The sequence below is a fragment of the Odontesthes bonariensis genome, chromosome 22 (assembly GCF_027942865.1).
Source record: "Odontesthes bonariensis isolate fOdoBon6 chromosome 22, fOdoBon6.hap1, whole genome shotgun sequence".
In the NCBI taxonomy this organism is placed as follows: Eukaryota; Metazoa; Chordata; class Actinopteri; order Atheriniformes; family Atherinopsidae; genus Odontesthes; species Odontesthes bonariensis.
The window spans coordinates 32,124,372-32,143,062 of record NC_134527.1 but is presented as its reverse complement, the minus strand read 5'-3'; positions in this window follow the sequence as shown (position 1 = coordinate 32,143,062).

Below are 18,691 nucleotides of genomic sequence, written 5' to 3'. Positions count from 1 at the left end.
GCTGAGGCACGGCAACCCAACTAGGACAATGCGAAGGAATTTAGGCTAATGTGAAGGAACTACAATTTTATTTTGGGTCGTTACATATGAAACAACTATGGAAGACCGTTTCCGCCATTTAATACAAATAAAATTAGAAATACTATCTCATAATTTTGACTTAGTATCTCATAATTATGAGATAGTATCTCATAATTTTTTTGGGGGGGCTTTTTATGCCTTTAATGGATAGACAGTTGGAGAGAGAGATAGGAAGCAGGGGGCAGAGAGATGGGGAAGACATGCAGCAAAGGGCCGTCCGGTGCGGGACTGGAACCGGGGCCCAGGGGCGCCGCCAGGCGGGGAAAGGTGGTAACGTTTCTAAGGGCCCAGCGCAGCCTGGGGGGCCCTCGGAGGTAGTGAAAATATAATATTAATATTGTTGCCCATTCTTAGAATTTTCTAATGAATTACAACATTTTTAATGGAAAATAAACTAATTAAACACAGTTTTCGATTTCAATAACTTTTCTTTAGTTCTTTGGCATATTGACATTTACTCGGCCCTCCCCCTCTTGCAAAATGGTGCAGTCCAGTTCTGATCGAATTGTAGTTGAACGCATCCGAAATGCAGGCAGGTGTTCGGAGCAGCTGTCTGAAACACATGATGGACGGTGAGCTGACTGAAATAATCTAGAATGAAGTCGCGTTATCAGAAGCGGAAAGAAAGACGAGAGGGCCAGTAGAGGCAGGCAACTGGTCACTCAGTTTTTCTCAAAGAAAGGTAAGTTCACTCACTGACTTTGAGCTTTCAAACGCTAGATGTTAGCGAATGGTAGGCTAACAAAATTGATTCACAATAAGATGTTTCCCTTCTTTTAAGGGTTACACTTTTACAGCTATTAAGTATGGAGTTAATTTGAATGCATCTAACTTGCATATGCATTATTGTAACCCATTGCCTGCATGCATCTAAATGTGTCATGCATTTATTAACTAAATCCCATCTTAAACCACATCTGATACAGAGCCAGGCTCCACATCAGGCAATGTTGCAGCGGCCAGTGACACCACCACTGCCGAAGTGCAGGAGGACAGGACGAGGACCAGCAGTGAAGATGGTGAGAAAGTAGCAAAGAGTACCATGTCACTTTCAAATTGATTCACAATAAGATGTTTCCCTTCTTTTAAGGGTTACACTTTTACAGCTAAGTATGGAGTCAATTTGAATGCATCTAACTTGCATACATAACTGTAACTTGCATGCATTTAACTTTTCTATGCATTAACGTCCATGCTTCACTAACCTGCATGCTTTAACTAAACTCCATTTGAATCCCTGATACTCCATGAATGGGAAAATAAAAATCAAACTGACAATTGTAGTATAGTTTATTCAAGCTGCTCACAGACAATTTTAGCGCAACACTCAAATTTCTGTCTTGGCAGAGTTTGGTTTGAACACACCACTTTTTCTGCGAATCCGTACTGTACACAGCTTTCTACCCAACACAAAAATTAATTGGATTTCCATAGGTATTTATGTTGTGTGGAAAGCAGTGTGTTTGGACTGTACATGACTGCTGCCTAAAAGACAGTATAAATACTCAGTTGATTACTTCCATTACATTATGTCACTGAATGTAATAAGTGTATAAGTAAGTAAGTTCATAACTTTATTTAAAATCACACAAACCCATGGTCCATGAATGGGCAACGAAAAGTATGACAAAACTGCTATTTTGATGGCGGGCTATGTTTGGAAAAGCCGGATAGAGATGGTGGGGGGTGGGGGGGTGGGGGGGCAAAATTAAAATCTTTCATGGGGCCCAAAATTCCTGGCGGCCAGCTGGACTGTAGCCTCTGTACATGGGGCGGCTGCTTAACCCACTACGCCACCGACCGCCCCAGTATCTCATAATTTTGACTTAGTATCTCATAATTATGAGATACTATCTAAATTTATTTTTATTAAGTAGCGGAAACGGGCTTCCATAGAAATGGGCTTCTATACACAACAGAACTTCTGTTGTATATGCATTCTTATATACTTTACTCTGTTCATTTTACATTTTTTGGAACTTGGGTTCACAAAAAGCAAAAGATCATTTTTTGATCATAGATAATAATATAAGTATATCTATCCACCTGATTTGTCTGTTATCAGTCTATTCAATAGACATTATCAGCACACATCAGTCCCATTTATATGGGCTAGTAGGGGCCTACTAAACCTACTGGTAGGCTAAGTTTACTTTATGGAAGATCTGATCTTTTGGCACCACAACGCGTTGACAAGGACTTCAAATTCCCTCAAGTGGCCTTTTTTTTTTTGTTGGATTGCCACTACAATAATAATAGCTTGCATTTTATAGCGCCATTCAATGGATCAAATGACGCTTTACAGACGATGTACGTCCGAGCGTAAAGACGTGGTTGTGCCACGCTATTTTTTTTAATCAGGTTGCCAGATCTCGTTCCCGTCTTTTACGTTTAGCTTTCCTATTAGCTATTGTAGCAGTGTAGCTGTTGACCTAATAGAGGCGGACTGGTCACGTAATGCGTAAAAAACACGGGTACTAGCAAACCTGGCAACCACTCCGAGCTGGTTAAAGAGCTACTTACCAAAAAACATGACTCCTATTTATGTATGTATGAATCATTTAGATTTTACATCTTGAATGTGTTAGCAAACCACTTTTAGTGATATACATCACATCGACTAGTTGTCGTCTTAAGCCGACATAAACATACATATGTCTATTTGGTTATATATGTATCTGATATGATGGAAGAAGTTGGGCTGATTAATATAGGGATGAAAGAGTAGTAGTATTATAGTAGTATTATAGTAGTGAATATAGCGGACAAATAACAGACACACACACACATATGTCTGTCTTTACAGAAGATGTATTGCAGGTGCAGGGCAGGATATTTGAGAGTGCTACCTGTTGAAGAATGATCTTTATTGTTATTATTTATCATTTTTGTGGTGCATGACTTGACTGTATGCTGAATATGTTTTAGTGTTAGGCAAAATAGGGCAAGTGAGTGCCCTGCCGTGGGGGTATGGGATGTTGACATGCCCATGCCCAGGGGCCCATTGTCACCCACCTATGGGTAAAATAAAGTCTACACTGGTCCAAATCCAAAATTATGAACATGATTAGGAAAATCATCAATACCTTGAAAGTTCTTTCTGACCAAATATGAAAAACAAATCCAGAGACTTGATTTCATCCAGGCTGGATGGTGAATGGTCTTAGAAACCACACCTGAAACACCAAACAGAGGTGGAAATGAAACTTTGTTGGAGGACAAAATGAAAGACATTTTTGAAAAGACCTTGACCTGGTGAGTAACATATGTCAGTGTGAAGATTATAAATTAGTCCTGCCTTGAAATAATGACCTCTGAACGTTGACCTCAGTGCAGTTTGGAAGGCTTGTTAATCATTAACAGAAGAGGCTACAGATATATATAGCTTTGACTTGCGCCATTTCCGTTCGGCTCTCCGGCACTCCCTTTTCTGTGCCCTGACCGACTCTTCTTTCCTCCATGGCGCCCTTTGCCTACTTTTAACCATTCTAACCTTGACAGGAGCAATGGTATCCAAAACATTTAAGAGACTTGATGTGTAAGAGTTCAACAGATCATCAACATCAGAACACAGGGTGTTCTCAAACCTAATCATTTCCATAAACTGTGTCCCTGTTCTGTCATTTATGAGTCTTCCCCGAACAACTGCAGACCCAGCTGGTGTTTTGGGTAAAGTAGATAGGTCGAAGAAAACACAGAAATGATCAGATAAAGCAACATCAACGACATTCACGTTTGAAATAACAACCCCCCTTGAAATGAGCACATCTAGAGTGTGCCCTCTGTTGTGGGTGGGCTCAGTCACATGCTGAGTTAGACCAAACATTTCAAGGACAGCAGTGAGCTCTTTAGCTTCCTTGTTATGCGCTACGTGCACATGCACATTCAAGTCCCCTGTTATGACTAAACAGTCAAAAGCAGTGCACACAACTGAAAGTAGTTCAGTAAAATCATCAATAAAACAATTCTGTGGTGGTTTATAAATGGTGATATAAAGTATGGAAGATTGTTTTATCTCCATTTTGAATGACACATACTCAAATGATGAAAAAACCCCAAATGACAACTTGTGGGTGGGTATATTGTCCCTGAACATGGCACAAACACCCCCACCCCTCTGGTTGTCTCGTGTTTCAGACACAAAATTGAAGTGAGGTGGACCAGACTCAATCAGGACTGCATTTGCTGTGTTTCTGTCGAGCCACGTCTCAGTTAAAAACATAAAATCAAGATTGTGAGAGGAAATAAAACTATTTATCAGGAATGATTTGTTACTTAAAGATCTGACATTGAGTACTGCGTGTTTGAGATTAGTTATAGTTGAACTGGACGCTGTGTTCTTGCAAGGGATATGGACAAGATTTCTCTGATTGGACAGTCTGATTGTCCCTCTCTTCACTCCATCCTTGGACCTCTGGTTGAGATGGTGTTTACCAACACAGAGGCCCTTAGCGTCCTAGACAACAGCATTGACGCTGTTGGAAATGACAGCTGTGGGCACCGGTGGTGGGGGCCAAGCTGGGGGGGCTTTGGTCGATGGAGTAGGCTGGGGAGGGAGAGGGGCTCGATGCTTCTTTGAGGATAGAATTCTTGATCTTGCCATGTTTGGCGTGAGAGGAACCATTTTAATCCCTGATTTCACCAAGCTTTCAAGGTGATCAGGAAGTCTCATGGGTGACGGTGGAGAAGAGAACGATGGTGAAACGTCTCTGGAGGGTGTAGATGCAGCAGGTGGGTCCCAGGCCTGTGGTGAGGGCCGTGGTGAAGGCGATGGTGGAGCTGCTGAACCCTGTGTTTGTGGGAGAGAAGTGTCATGACATTTGGCCTAATTACACCGTGTGCCTAGTTGTTCGGTTCATATGAATATTGTTTAAGGTTAGAATGAGCTTTGTTTATGATAATGGCGAAAGCTAGGCGCCTTAGAGAGATTGGGTTTGAGCCACGTACGCATTGAATGATACAGAACGGTATAAAAGCTTGTCACAAACTGAGGTCAAAGGGAATTTCCGGACATTCTGAAATGCACATGTCTCTGTGACGGTTCGATCAATAAATTCTCCATGAGAGGCTGACTACGGCGCTTCTGACTCCTTTTTCTCCACAACATGTTCAGGATGCTGGAGGTGCTGCTGTGGCTGCTGTGGCTGAATCCTTTGCTGGGTCCTTGGGTGGCGAGGCAGGAGCTCTTCTCTCGCTCCTCTTCTCTCTCGGCGGCAGCACAGGACCCGGCCCTGGCCCTGGCCCTGGCCCTGGCCCTGGCCCTGGCCCTGGCCCTGGCCCTGGTCCTGGCCCTGGCCCTGGCCCTGGCCCTGGCCCTGGCCCTGGCCCTGGCCCTGGCCCTGGCCCTGGCCCTGGCCCTGGCCCTGGCCCTGGCCCTGGTCCTGGCCTCTTCTGATGCCTCAGAGCATGGAGAAGATTATCCGTCAGTCGTCTCACTCCACCTCTGTTCAGGTGTGGGCCTTTTCTTTGAAAGAGATCATCTCTTTGCCAGAAAAGATTAAAGTTTTCGATGAAATGAGGTCCTCTGGACTCACAGACTTTGGACAGCCATGTGTTCAACTGAAGCAGCCGGCTGAATTTGTTGATCCTCCTGTCGATGTTTGGGAGAGGTCCACTTATGAATGTTGGTATTGTCACTTTATCAAGACTCTCAAACAGTTTCTCAAAGTCTTTTTTTAAGATTTCAGACTGATTCTCTCTGATGTCCACTGCACCCACGTGCACAATCAGCTGTTTCACCCCTTGGTGTTTTGCCAGTACCTCTGGTAGTAATCTTGTGATGTCAGAGACAGCGGCACTTGGATAGCTGCATGTAACCATTCTCTTTATGTTTATATTAGATATGGCTCCGTCTCCTTTGACCTTGACACTCGGCACAGTTTCTCTGTCCATCTGCTATTTTGTACCGTCTCTCTGTCTGTTACACTCAGTCACATTTGGCTCTGACAGGTAAAAATCTGTTTGTTAACTTTATTCCGGCTGATGTTACATATTCTCTGTTGATACCAACAGTTTGACGATTCTTCGGCTTAGCACCAAGTCCATCATACGTGCCTTTACAGAGTCTTGGAAAAGACACAGTATCATTTAGCTTTAAGTTGGAGGTAGCAGTTTTTTCACCCTTTCCTTTGGAAGTAAATGTGGACTTCTTACCACTGGATTCCATTGGGAGCGTTTCATGAAGTCCCATTTCAGTTTCTAAGGCAAAAATCCTTACTTGTAGCGCACAAATTTCTTGTTGATATATCCGACAGCTTTCACAGGGCATGTTGAAAGGATTGTAGTCGCTGGCTCGTCAGATAAGTTTTAAAAAAGAATAAAAATGATTATAAAAAAGTCTTGGTTCACTTAAAAGAAAAAGAATAAAATTATATCCAAGACTTGTGGAAAGAAGTAAAATTATTTAAAAGCAAATAAAGCGATAAGCAGCAGGAGGAAGCAGAGACACGTCTGCACTCTTCAGAAGCAGGAAGCCTGGAGCACATGTGGAAGGGGAAAAGATAAAAAGCTTGGTGAAACCCATAACCTCTCCAAGCAGTAGGATAAGAGGTGAGTCCACAGGTTCTGATGTTCCCTGCTCTTTTCTTTCTACCGTTCACTTTAAATAATGTTGCCTGTCTGTTGAAATGCAGTAGTGTATTTTCCATCATAATATAAGATTTTAAATATTATGATCAGATCATTGATCAGATATGCTAAATGTGTTAGCACTTTGCATTATTGTTGGAAGCATAGTCCCACAGCCAGAGCTAACAACAGTGTTAAAGATTTAAAACCAGCAAGATTCCACATAAATGTTGTTTGTGAAATGAGTCTTTTTAAACTCGATGAACAGCTATGCTTTGGTCCCTTGTGTCTCCCCAGACAGCGAGGCCCATGGAAGGGGTTCAGGCTGGGTTCCAGTGACGGGGATGCCACATTACCTCTGTTCCAGCCCCGCTGTACACTTCTGGTTCTGGATTATGGAAGGAGAGCCCCTCACCTCACCTGTCACTTCTCTGCTGCACTCTGCTGGGGGACACTTTAGGCCTCCCTTCCTCCTCTTCCTTGTCTGATTCAGACATCACTGCCGTATTCCTGGAGCAGAAGACAACTTTTGCCTTGGTGATTCTCCTGCTTGTTTTCCTCCTCATCCTTATCGTGCCATGCTTCTGTATCCTGCTGGACCCCTACCGGAGTTTGCCAGCCTCCACCTGGGCAGATGGCCTCAATGGTCTGGAGAAAGGCCAGTTCGACTATACTCTGAACTAGGGTTTAATACAAAATACACACATTCCAGAACACCAGTGTAAATGTATATACACACATCAGGGGTGTGTTACAGTGTTTGCGTTGCCTTGTTTATGAAGGCAGTAAGAAACAAAAAAACATGTCACACTGCTGTTTAGTTCTAAACTACACAATCTGCCAAAAAACAAGTGTATTTTGTTCAAATGTCACTCTACTTGGATCAGAGGGACTTCCCAACATGCTTACCCGGCTAAGTGAATGCTTACCAAAAGAAAACTGTTGATTTAGCCAAAAAATGGCCTCTTCACAAAGTTGGTTGTTGGTTAGACAATCCAATGTCAGTCAGAGGAATATTTGTGTTGCTTTATTCGCACATTTCACTAATTCACATTCTTTCTTTCTTTTACCCAAAACCCAGACAATATTATAGAACTACTTCAAAGGCTTCTGAAAGTCATACCCTGTGCAAAATCCATAATATCTTTTGTGTAAATCTGGATTTGATATTTAATTTTAGGTCAGCAGTCAGAGTGGAGTGGATTGGTGGCACTGACTGTGTTAACTCCTGAAGTTGTGTCCACCTATCGAAACAGTGTTCAGATGACAAACAGGTGGATTTGATCAGTTCATCAGAGATATATGTAGAAGTATACTAGAAGTTGGCTTGGAGCAGAGAGAGGTATGTGATGAAATTAACAGAAAAGAGAATGCCACTATGGGTTTAATTTTAATATTCATGGAGGGGATATTGAAATATTCACCTGTGCTGGAGCTAGAGAGCTGCCCTGAATTTATCACTCTTTGACCAAGGAGAAGAACTTCATTACTAAGCAAGATGCTCTGGTTTGCATCCTGTTAGAGTACGATTTATACTGCAAAACACATTCCAAATACAAATCAAAGAACAGCAAAGAACTACTGAAAGACTAAAGACCAAGGAATGCTGATGGTCATGGACATTCTTCCAAAGTCACATGACCTCAAACCTGCTAAACATTTCCTGTGCTCTTAAAGCCACCTGACATTTCAGCAAGCTCAAAGGACCATGCTGGAATAACTTCATTTACGTTTTGTTCTGATGTGAATTTGAAGCAAGGCAAACATTTCACAAGTGACTGATCAAAGTTGGAGTGCATAAGATTATATGATAGCTTCTATATGATAGCCCTGATAGCTTTTGTTACAATCAGACCTACTATGATGGGAAAAGATAATTCAATTTCAATTCAATTCATTTTTATTTATATAGCTCCAAATACAACAAATGTCATCTCAAGGCACTTAGATAGTAAGTCCAATTCAAGCCAATTGGAATTCAATTAATTAATAATAATCATAATTCATAAAATAATCCAATTCGTTCATATAGAGCCAATTCAAAAACAATTTCCTAGCTAAGAAAACCAACAGATTGCACTGAAAACTTTTTGTTTTTCGGTCCAATCTCCCGGCCTGAGCGGCGTGCCTGAGGCGACTGTGGAGAGAAACGACTCCCTTTTAACAGGAAGAAACCTCTGGCAGAACCAGACTCAGGAAGGGTGGCCATCCGCCTCGACCAGCTGGGGTTTGAGAAGACAGAAAAAGGGGGGGGGAAGGGGGGGGGGATGGGGAGGGGGGCAGGGGGCCACCGCGACGGCGGCACTGTAACACCATTCAAAGGATATCTGTTGGAACAGGGAAACACGAGTTAATGACCACAATAATATCACATATACATAAAGAGAGTAAAGTGAGGAAAGGTGTGACAGATGAGGCCCCCCAGCAGTCTGGGCCTATAGCAGCTTAACTATGGGATGTTTCAGGATCACATGAGCCATCCCTATTCAAGGTAAACACAAGAAACTTGTGCTAACGAAAAAATAAATAATAAAATAAAGGACCAGACTCAGTGAGTAATTCCCTATACTCCCTATATAGATCTGCTCCTCACACCACAACAACCATCTTTTTACAGCCACAAGCTACCTCAGCCTCTCACCAACTGCACACCAGTCACAGCGGGGTGGGGATGCAAACCCTGGTTCGGGTAGGGGGAGAAATAAAAGAGGTAAGAGAAGCGGGAATGGGATTCAAACCCTGGTTCGGGTAGGGGGTAATGAAAGTATAGAGGGTGCCAGAGGTGGAGGCAGAACAAGACACACTAGCAGACACACTATCAGATTCAACAGACCTAACTATAAGCTTTATAAAAAAGGAAAGTTTTAAGCCTGGTCTTAAAAGTGGAAAGGGTGTCTGCTTCCCGGACATTTACTGGCAGCTTATTCCACAATTGAGGGGCCTGATAACTGAAGGCTCTGCCTCCCATTCTACTTTTAGAAACTCTGGGAACCTCAAGTAAACCTGCAGTTTGGGAACGAAGTGCTCTGTTAGGAAAATATCTTACAATGAGATCTTTAAGATATGATGGAGCTCGGTCATTAAGAGTTTTATATGTAAGGAGAAGAATCTTAAATTCTATTCTGAATTTAACAGGGAGCCAATGAAGAGAAGCTAAAACTGGAGAAATATGATCTCTCCTGTTAGTTCTCATCAGAACTCTGGCTGCAGCATTTTGGATCAACTGAAGGCTTTTCAGAGAATATGTGGGACAGCCCAATAATAAAGAATTACAGTAGTCCAATCTTGAAGTAACAAATGCATGAATTAGTTTTTCTGCATCACTCTGAGACAAGATGTTCCTGATTTTAACAATATTACGAAGGTGAAAGAAGGCAGTCCTAGAAACCTGTTTTATATGCGAGTCAAATGATAAGTTCTGGTCAAAAATAACTCCAAGGTTCCTCACTGTAGAACTAGAAGCCAAGGAAATACCATCTAGAGTAACTATATAGCTAGACAATTTCTCCCTGAAACGCTCAGGTCCAAAGATAACGACTTCAGTTTTGTCTGAATTTAGCAGCAGACAGTTCTGAGTCATCCAGGTCTTTATGTCTTTAAGACATGCTTGTAGTCTGACCAACCTATTGGTTTCATCTGGTTTTATAGATAAGTACAGCTGAGTATCATCAGCATAGCAATGGAAATTTATGCCATGCTGTCTAATAATGTTACCTAATGGAAGCATGTATAAAGTAAAAAGTAAAAAGAATCGGTCCAAGCACAGGAGATTTGATATGTAGATTTGATTTGATATGATATAATCAAGATTTGATATGTAGCCAGAGGGTTGACTGTATTTATAGAGATTGGAAAGTTGACATTTTCGCTTGAAAATTGGCTTTGGCACTGTACATGTATGTCTGTTCGCTGTCTCTTGGAAATAGTGAACTACTTCAACAATATTTTCGAACTGATGTATGTATGTGTATATGTCTTTTTCAACTAGAAAACAAGGCCCTGGACATGTTCGAGCTCAGTCACTCGTTTGTCCAACTGGCCTTTGGGTGACTTTCTCTACAGGGTAGCTATTTTCTTCAAGACCGTCTTTATCTGCTGCTGTCTCTGAGCTGTCTTTAAGTCTACATTGATGTGGTAAGGTGCCCAAAAAAAAGCAATCTTAAGAGGTGACTAAAAACTAACACTGCCTTTGAGTTAGTAAATTACATGCACACTCACATTGCACATGCACACTCTCACAAAGCATGAATTTTTATAACCTTTTTGTTTTGGGTTCAAGGTGTAAAGAAAGTTCTTTCAAAGGTGTTCCCTCTAGAAACATTTTTTATTTAAATTGGTTCAAAGGGAAAAGAACGGGGTTTCACAACAGAGTATCAGCTTTGAAATGGAAACTGAAGGCTCATAGAGAAGCATTTTCATATAATTATTTTATAAATTTAGTGGTTTGGATGACGACGACCAAAGAGTGGATTTCTTGGGTTTTAAAAGAAAAAACACATTTGTCAAAGGGGTTTGAAATGTAATTGTATTCCTTTTAGATGTCTCTTTCAGGATCACCTGAGCCATCCCTAACTATAAGCTTTATCAGAAAGGAAAGTTTTAAGCCTGGTCTTAAAAGTGGAAAGGGTGTCTGCTTCCTGAAGCCAAACTGGCAGCTGGTTCCTCAGAGAGGGGCCTGATAACTGAAGGCTCTGCCTCCCAAACTGGCAGCTGGTTCCACAGAGAGGGGCCTGATAACTGAAGGCTCTGCCTCCCAAACTGGCAGCTGGTTCCTCAGAGAGGGGCCTGATAACTGAAGGCTCTGCCTCCCAAACTGGCAGCTGGTTCCACAGAGAGGGGCCTGGTAACTGAAGGCTCTGCCTCCCAAACTGGCAGCTGGTTCCTCAGAGAGGGGCCTGATAACTGAAGGCTCTGCCTCCCAAACTGGCAGCTGGTTCCACAGAGAGGGGCCTGGTAACTGAAGGCTCTGCCTCCCAAACTGGCAGCTGGTTCCACAGAGAGGGGCCTGGTAACTGAAGGCTCTGCCTCCCAAACTGGCAGCTGGTTCCACAGAGAGGGGCCTGGTAACTGAAGGCTCTGCCTCCCAAACTGGCAGCTGGTTCCACAGAGAGGGGCCTGATAACTGAAGGCCCTGCCTCCCAAACTGGCAGCTGGTTCCTCAGAGAGGGGCCTGATAACTGAAGGCTCTGCCTCCCAAACTGCCAGCTGGTTCCACAGAGAGGGGCCTGATAACTGAAGGCCCTGCCTGCCAAACTGGCAGCTGGTTCCACAGAGAGGGGCCTGGTAACTGAAGGCCCTGCCTCCCAAACTGGCAGCTGGTTCCTCAGAGAGGGGCCTGATAACTGAAGGCTCTGCCTCCCAAACTGGCAGCTGGTTCCACAGAGAGGGGCCTGATAACTGAAGGCTCTGCCTCCCAAACTGGCAGCTGGTCCCACAGAGAGGGGCCTGGTAACTGAAGGCTCTGCCTCCCAAACTGGCAGCTGGTTCCTCAGAGAGGGGCCTGATAACTGAAGGCTCTGCCTCCCAAACTGGCAGCTGGTTCCACAGAGAGGGGCCTGGTAACTGAAGGCTCTGCCTCCCAAACTGGCAGCTGGTTCCACAGAGAGGGGCCTGATAACTGAAGGCTCTGCCTCCCAAACTGGCAGCTGGTTCCACAGAGAGGGGCCTGGTAACTGAAGGCTCTGCCTCCCAAACTGGCAGCTGGTTCCACAGAGAGGGGCCTGATAACTGAAGGCTCTGCCTCCCAAACTGGCAGCTGGTTCCACAGAGAGGGGCCTGGTAACTGAAGGCTCTGCCTCCCAAACTGGCAGCTGGTTCCACAGAGAGGGGCCTGGTAACTGAAGGCTCTGCCTCCCAAACTGGCAGCTGGTTCCTCAGAGAGGGGCCTGATAACTGAAGGCTCTGCCTCCCAAACTGGCAGCTGGTTCCACAGAGAGGGGCCTGATAACTGAAGGCTCTGCCTCCCAAACTGGCAGCTGGTTCCACAGAGAGGGGCCTGGTAACTGAAGGCTCTGCCTCCCAAACTGGCAGCTGGTTCCTCAGAGAGGGGCCTGATAACTGAAGGCTCTGCCTCCCAAACTGCCAGCTGGTTCCACAGAGAGGGGCCTGATAACTGAAGGCCCTGCCTCCCAAACTGGCAGCTGGTTCCACAGAGAGGGGCCTGGTAACTGAAGGCTCTGCCTCCCAAACTGGCAGCTGGTTCCTCAGAGAGGGGCCTGATAACTGAAGGCTCTGCCTCCCAAACTGGCAGCTGGTCCCACAGAGAGGGGCCTGGTAACTGAAGGCTCTGCCTCCCAAACTGGCAGCTGGTTCCTCAGAGAGGGGCCTGATAACTGAAGGCTCTGCCTCCCAAACTGGCAGCTGGTTCCACAGAGAGGGGCCTGGTAACTGAAGGCTCTGCCTCCCAAACTGGCAGCTGGTTCCACAGAGAGGGGCCTGATAACTGAAGGCTCTGCCTCCCAAACTGGCAGCTGGTTCCACAGAGAGGGGCCTGGTAACTGAAGGCTCTGCCTCCCAAACTGGCAGCTGGTTCCTCAGAGAGGGGCCTGATAACTGAAGGCTCTGCCTCCCAAACTGGCAGCTGGTTCCACAGAGAGGGGCCTGATAACTGAAGGCTCTGCCTCCCAAACTGGCAGCTGGTTCCACAGAGAGGGGCCTGATAACTGAAGGCTCTGCCTCCCAAACTGGCAGCTGGTTCCACAGAGAGGGGCCTGGTAACTGAAGGCTCTGCCTCCCAAACTGGCAGCTGGTTCCTCAGAGAGGGGCCTGATAACTGAAGGCTCTGCCTCCCAAACTGGCAGCTGGTTCCACAGAGAGGGGCCTGATAACTGAAGGCCCTGCCTCCCAAACTGGCAGCTGGTTCCACAGAGAGGGGCCTGGTAACTGAAGGCTCTGCCTCCCAAACTGGCATCCTGTTCCTCAGAGAGGGGCCTGATAACTGAAGGCTCTGCCTCCCAAACTGGCAGCTGGTTCCACAGAGAGGGGCCTGGTAACTGAAGGCTCTGCCTCCCAAACTGGCAGCTGGTTCCTCAGAGAGGGGCCTGATAACTGAAGGCTCTGCCTCCCAAACTGGCAGCTGGTTCAGCAGAGAGGGGCCTGATAACTGAAGGCTCTGCCTCCCAAACTGGCAGCTGGTTCCACAGAGAGGGGCCTGATAACTGAAGGCCCTGCCTCCCAAACTGGCAGCTGGTTCCACAGAGAGGGGCCTGGTAACTGAAGGCTCTGCCTCCCAAACTGGCAGCTGGTTCCTCAGAGAGGGGCCTGATAACTGAAGGCTCTGCCTCCCAAACTGCCAGCTGGTTCCACAGAGAGGGGCCTGATAACTGAAGGCCCTGCCTCCCAAACTGGCAGCTGGTTCCACAGAGAGGGGCCTGGTAACTGAAGGCCCTGCCTCCCAAACTGGCAGCTGGTTCCTCAGAGAGGGGCCTGATAACTGAAGGCTCTGCCTCCCAAACTGCCAGCTGGTTCCACAGAGAGGGGCCTGATAACTGAAGGCCCTGCCTCCCAAACTGGCAGCTGGTTCCACAGAGAGGGGCCTGGTAACTGAAGGCTCTGCCTCCCAAACTGGCAGCTGGTTCCTCAGAGAGGGGCCTGATAACTGAAGGCTCTGCCTCCCAAACTGGCAGCTGGTTCCACAGAGAGGGGCCTGATAACTGAAGGCTCTGCCTCCCAAACTGGCAGCTGGTTCCTCAGAGAGGGGCCTGATAACTGAAGGCTCTGCCTCCCAAACTGGCAGCTGGTTCCACAGAGAGGGGCCTGGTAACTGAAGGCTCTGCCTCCCAAACTGGCAGCTGGTTCCTCAGAGAGGGGCCTGATAACTGAAGGCTCTGCCTCCCAAACTGGCAGCTGGTTCCACAGAGAGGGGCCTGGTAACTGAAGGCTCTGCCTCCCAAACTGGCAGCTGGTTCCACAGAGAGGGGCCTGGTAACTGAAGGCTCTGCCTCCCAAACTGGCAGCTGGTTCCACAGAGAGGGGCCTGGTAACTGAAGGCTCTGCCTCCCAAACTGGCAGCTGGTTCCACAGAGAGGGGCCTGATAACTGAAGGCCCTGCCTCCCAAACTGGCAGCTGGTTCCTCAGAGAGGGGCCTGATAACTGAAGGCTCTGCCTCCCAAACTGCCAGCTGGTTCCACAGAGAGGGGCCTGATAACTGAAGGCCCTGCCTGCCAAACTGGCAGCTGGTTCCACAGAGAGGGGCCTGGTAACTGAAGGCCCTGCCTCCCAAACTGGCAGCTGGTTCCTCAGAGAGGGGCCTGATAACTGAAGGCTCTGCCTCCCAAACTGGCAGCTGGTTCCACAGAGAGGGGCCTGATAACTGAAGGCTCTGCCTCCCAAACTGGCAGCTGGTCCCACAGAGAGGGGCCTGGTAACTGAAGGCTCTGCCTCCCAAACTGGCAGCTGGTTCCTCAGAGAGGGGCCTGATAACTGAAGGCTCTGCCTCCCAAACTGGCAGCTGGTTCCACAGAGAGGGGCCTGGTAACTGAAGGCTCTGCCTCCCAAACTGGCAGCTGGTTCCACAGAGAGGGGCCTGATAACTGAAGGCTCTGCCTCCCAAACTGGCAGCTGGTTCCACAGAGAGGGGCCTGGTAACTGAAGGCTCTGCCTCCCAAACTGGCAGCTGGTTCCACAGAGAGGGGCCTGATAACTGAAGGCTCTGCCTCCCAAACTGGCAGCTGGTTCCACAGAGAGGGGCCTGGTAACTGAAGGCTCTGCCTCCCAAACTGGCAGCTGGTTCCACAGAGAGGGGCCTGGTAACTGAAGGCTCTGCCTCCCAAACTGGCAGCTGGTTCCTCAGAGAGGGGCCTGATAACTGAAGGCTCTGCCTCCCAAACTGGCAGCTGGTTCCACAGAGAGGGGCCTGATAACTGAAGGCTCTGCCTCCCAAACTGGCAGCTGGTTCCACAGAGAGGGGCCTGGTAACTGAAGGCTCTGCCTCCCAAACTGGCAGCTGGTTCCTCAGAGAGGGGCCTGATAACTGAAGGCTCTGCCTCCCAAACTGCCAGCTGGTTCCACAGAGAGGGGCCTGATAACTGAAGGCCCTGCCTCCCAAACTGGCAGCTGGTTCCACAGAGAGGGGCCTGGTAACTGAAGGCTCTGCCTCCCAAACTGGCAGCTGGTTCCTCAGAGAGGGGCCTGATAACTGAAGGCTCTGCCTCCCAAACTGGCAGCTGGTCCCACAGAGAGGGGCCTGGTAACTGAAGGCTCTGCCTCCCAAACTGGCAGCTGGTTCCTCAGAGAGGGGCCTGATAACTGAAGGCTCTGCCTCCCAAACTGGCAGCTGGTTCCACAGAGAGGGGCCTGGTAACTGAAGGCTCTGCCTCCCAAACTGGCAGCTGGTTCCACAGAGAGGGGCCTGATAACTGAAGGCTCTGCCTCCCAAACTGGCAGCTGGTTCCACAGAGAGGGGCCTGGTAACTGAAGGCTCTGCCTCCCAAACTGGCAGCTGGTTCCTCAGAGAGGGGCCTGATAACTGAAGGCTCTGCCTCCCAAACTGGCAGCTGGTTCCACAGAGAGGGGCCTGATAACTGAAGGCTCTGCCTCCCAAACTGGCAGCTGGTTCCACAGAGAGGGGCCTGATAACTGAAGGCTCTGCCTCCCAAACTGGCAGCTGGTTCCACAGAGAGGGGCCTGGTAACTGAAGGCTCTGCCTCCCAAACTGGCAGCTGGTTCCTCAGAGAGGGGCCTGATAACTGAAGGCTCTGCCTCCCAAACTGGCAGCTGGTTCCACAGAGAGGGGCCTGATAACTGAAGGCCCTGCCTCCCAAACTGGCAGCTGGTTCCACAGAGAGGGGCCTGGTAACTGAAGGCTCTGCCTCCCAAACTGGCATCCTGTTCCTCAGAGAGGGGCCTGATAACTGAAGGCTCTGCCTCCCAAACTGGCAGCTGGTTCCACAGAGAGGGGCCTGGTAACTGAAGGCTCTGCCTCCCAAACTGGCAGCTGGTTCCTCAGAGAGGGGCCTGATAACTGAAGGCTCTGCCTCCCAAACTGGCAGCTGGTTCAGCAGAGAGGGGCCTGATAACTGAAGGCTCTGCCTCCCAAACTGGCAGCTGGTTCCACAGAGAGGGGCCTGATAACTGAAGGCCCTGCCTCCCAAACTGGCAGCTGGTTCCACAGAGAGGGGCCTGGTAACTGAAGGCTCTGCCTCCCAAACTGGCAGCTGGTTCCTCAGAGAGGGGCCTGATAACTGAAGGCTCTGCCTCCCAAACTGCCAGCTGGTTCCACAGAGAGGGGCCTGATAACTGAAGGCCCTGCCTCCCAAACTGGCAGCTGGTTCCACAGAGAGGGGCCTGGTAACTGAAGGCCCTGCCTCCCAAACTGGCAGCTGGTTCCTCAGAGAGGGGCCTGATAACTGAAGGCTCTGCCTCCCAAACTGCCAGCTGGTTCCACAGAGAGGGGCCTGATAACTGAAGGCCCTGCCTCCCAAACTGGCAGCTGGTTCCACAGAGAGGGGCCTGGTAACTGAAGGCTCTGCCTCCCAAACTGGCATCCTGTTCCTCAGAGAGGGGCCTGATAACTGAAGGCTCTGCCTCCCAAACTGGCAGCTGGTTCCACAGAGAGGGGCCTGGTAACTGAAGGCTCTGCCTCCCAAACTGGCAGCTGGTTCCTCAGAGAGGGGCCTGATAACTGAAGGCTCTGCCTCCCAAACTGGCAGCTGGTTCCACAGAGAGGGGCCTGATAACTGAAGGCTCTGCCTCCCAAACTGGCAGCTGGTTCCACAGAGAGGGGCCTGGTAACTGAAGGCTCTGCCTCCCAAACTGGCAGCTGGTTCCACAGAGAGGGGCCTGGTAACTGAAGGCTCTGCCTCCCAAACTGGCAGCTGGTTCCTCAGAGAGGGGCCTGATAACTGAAGGCTCTGCCTCCCAAACTGGCAGCTGGTTCCACAGAGAGGGGCCTGGTAACTGAAGGCTCTGCCTCCCAAACTGGCAGCTGGTTCCACAGAGAGGGGCCTGGTAACTGAAGGCTCTGCCTCCCAAACTGGCAGCTGGTTCCACAGAGAGGGGCCTGGTAACTGAAGGCTCTGCCTCCCAAACTGGCAGCTGGTTCCACAGAGAGGGGCCTGGTAACTGAAGGCTCTGCCTCCCAAACTGGCAGCTGGTTCCTCAGAGAGGGGCCTGATAACTGAAGGCTCTGCCTCCCAAACTGGCAGCTGGTTCCACAGAGAGGGGCCTGGTAACTGAAGGCTCTGCCTCCCAAACTGGCAGCTGGTTCCACAGAGAGGGGCCTGATAACTGAAGGCCCTGCCTCCCAAACTGGCAGCTGGTTCCACAGAGAGGGGCCTGGTAACTGAAGGCTCTGCCTCCCAAACTGGCAGCTGGTTCCTCAGAGAGGGGCCTGATAACTGAAGGCTCTGCCTCGCAAACTGGCAGCTGGTTCTACAGAGAGGGGCCTGATAACTGAAGGCTCTGCCTCCCAAACTGGCAGCTGGTTCCACAGAGAGGGGCCTGGTAACTGAAGGCTCTGCCTCCCAAACTGGCAGCTGGTTCCACAGAGAGAGGCCTGGTAACTGAAGGCTCTGCCTCCCAAACTGGCAGCTGGTTCCTCAGAGAGGGGCCTGATAACTGAAGGCCCTGCCTCCCAAACTGGCAGCTGGTTCCACAGAGAGGGGCCTGGTAACTGAAGGCTCTGCCTCCCAAACTGGCAGCTGGTTCCTCAGAGAGGGGCCTGATAACTGAAGGCTCTGCCTCGCAAACTGGCAGCTGGTTCTACAGAGAGGGGCCTGATAACTGAAGGCCCTGCCTCCCAAACTGGCAGCTGGTTCCACAGAGAGGGGCCTGGTAACTGAAGGCTCTGCCTCCCAAACTGGCATCCTGTTCCTCAGAGAGGGGCCTGATAACTGAAGGCTCTGCCTCCCAAACTGGCAGCTGGTTCCACAGAGAGGGGCCTGGTAACTGAAGGCTCTGCCTCCCAAACTGGCAGCTGGTTCCACAGAGAGGGGCCTGGTAACTGAAGGCTCTGCCTCCCAAACTGGCAGCTGGTTCCACAGAGAGGGGCCTGATAACTGAAGGCTCTGCCTCCCAAACTGGCAGCTGGTTCCACAGAGAGGG